The following is a 2,643-nucleotide window of genomic DNA, read 5'->3' as shown; positions in this document are numbered from 1 at the left end:
TGGGATCAAAGGCCCAATATGTATGGAAACCAACCCTAGGCTTATTTATAATAAAACAAGCCTATTTCGATGATGAATCTGCATCATATACCACCTTGAACTAGACTCGGAGAGACATATGATTAACATATTGCGAGTTACTGTTTCTCCTATGAATTACTAAGTTCTGGTTTTCTTAAGTGTATTTTCTGACCATACTTATTTCCCCCAGTTTAACCATAAGTTTCCCTTGATATTCTAGACATAATCCACCTACTAGGACCTTCCCTCATTCCAGTTTCGCCCCACTTGGTTTATTGTATTGTGAGATATCACTCTCACCATTTTCTCCCTAAAATTTCTGGTTTTCTAACTGGTATCCTAGTCTTTGTTTATTCATCCTACTTAACCTCATCACAGAGAGAGAGAGAGAGAAAGTGGCTTCTACAAGCAGCCTAAGGAGGTCCACAATTTGTCAGTAGTAAGCTTAAGTGAAAATTCTTCAGTAAAATAAGTTCAGAAAGATGGAGAGGGTGGATAAATAGGGTTGCCTTACCTAAAAATGAGATTACTACCATGGACAGTGTGCAGACTTGGGGATTTCACATACGAGGTTCCCTAGTAAGCAATGTCATTAGGGTCAATAAAGTTCACAATCTTCTCCTTCAAGAGTCTACACTGGAGGAAAATCAGAGATCATTGTGAGTTGTGTGATTTCATTTGTTTGAATAATCAAGGGTCACCAGACATACAGTCACATAAGGTGCAGGGGTATAATAATATTAAGGACAGGGTTTGTGAATTGAGAGATTTCATTTGTTTGACTAATCAAGGGTCAGCAGACATACAAGTCCTAGGGTCTGCAGGGGGGGTGTAATAATATTAAGGATGGGGAGATGAGCAAGACAGTGGATGCATTGGTCAGTGCTTCTTCAATCTCTAATTTTCTTAACAAAAAGGATAATTTAAGGATAACTCAATGATAAGGTACTGTGAGGATCATTTAAGGATCTTGGGTTGTCGCTTGAAATTTCACACATTTATGTTTGTCCAAGAAATAAGTGGAGTTGCAACATGGAATTATGTGATGAATGTTTTCTGGAACAGTATATGGGTTTTAGGCCACTGAATTCGGTTTATTTATTTATCTTTTGGAAGCTCAAGTCACTTAAAGAAATAATAATAATTTCCTCACCTGAAATGGAGTTAGTCCCCGTGGCAAGATTTTATGGCCTCTGGTCCCTTTTGCTATCAGCATACCGAAATCAGATTCAGAAGAAATAGTTTGATGGTGAAGCTAGAGGGCCACATTTAAGTGCAAATGTTGGTTTTTCACTGCTCGATATGTCTTGTGATCCAAAGGAATTTTATGGTTACCAAGCCAAAATTATTTGTTATCAATTTGACATGCTTTATTTCTTTATCTACATATTTTTGAGTATGTTTGCATAGACATTTTTGACAAAGATATATAGATGCATACTTCTTTTGACACCCTGATGAGATAACCACTTTTTATTTTGTACAGAAGAACAATGAACTAGACAGAGACAAATGGCTTGAGCATCTTATCTTTCTATATGAAACACAACAGAATTCTTAGTGATTGGATCTCAAGAAATAGACCTGTGTTGATACAATGCAAAGAAAATCCATGTAAAATAGCTGCAATAATTTAAAATATCTAAAACAGTTGAAATGTCACATGAACATCAAAGCGAATTTATATTATGCCAAGGATCTAGATTAATTTCAAATACAATGCATAACAGGATCTAGATTAAGAAGGAATTAAAATTCATTTTACGTGATATCATAGTGAATTTCCCCTAAGGATTTGATGTTCTTAATTGGATGAATAAGTTATTCAAGGTTTTATATTCATTTCACATACTTCATGATTATTCCTTCCAATCTCTTAGCTAAATTCCAATTAATCAACAGTCAACCTCAAAATTTCTGGCTGAAAAGTTTCTAATACTGATCTCCATCACTGTCAAATAGAATACCTGTAAGACCAAACTCCCTTTCAAGGTCTGGTGGTGTCAACATGTCATATCCAATGATTGATGAACTGAAGCCCGGTGCATACTCATCTATCAAGGAGAAACATCTTTGAGCAAAGGATTCCTGAGCATATAGTAATTTGTTAGTTAACCCCATATTGGAGAAGTAAGCATACCAAAAGCAAAGAGTCCTAACATCTGCATTAATCAAACAATAAACAATAATAAGAGTTTCCGCCAAGGATTAAAGTATCGGTATCGGTCATCGTATCGATCGGCCAAAATTAAGATACGTATCGAAGGGTATCGTATCGTATCGGAGATACGCTAAAGATACGCACATAAATGGATAGGAAACACTTTTTTATACATTTTTGCAAAAAAAAAATAGTTAAAAAAAGTTATGTATAACATGTATTATGCATAAACAGTAAATTGAGAGTATCGCACTAAGAATCCAAGGTTTGTAATTGTCCCATAAATGTAAAATCCTTGTTCCCAACCTTGATTTCCACTTTAGTTAGAGAGAAAAATGGTTGGCAGCAACTTTGGAACAAAAACACCTCAAAAAATTATGTTTTTCTAAAAAATTACCCATTTTGGCCATTTTATGACCGTATCGGTACGTATCGGTGTGTATCGGTCGATACATACCGAT

The sequence above is a fragment of the Macadamia integrifolia genome, unplaced genomic scaffold, assembly GCF_013358625.1.
Source record: "Macadamia integrifolia cultivar HAES 741 unplaced genomic scaffold, SCU_Mint_v3 scaffold_100A, whole genome shotgun sequence".
In the NCBI taxonomy this organism is placed as follows: domain Eukaryota; kingdom Viridiplantae; phylum Streptophyta; class Magnoliopsida; order Proteales; family Proteaceae; genus Macadamia; species Macadamia integrifolia.
Note: the sequence above shows the minus strand (reverse complement) of the source record.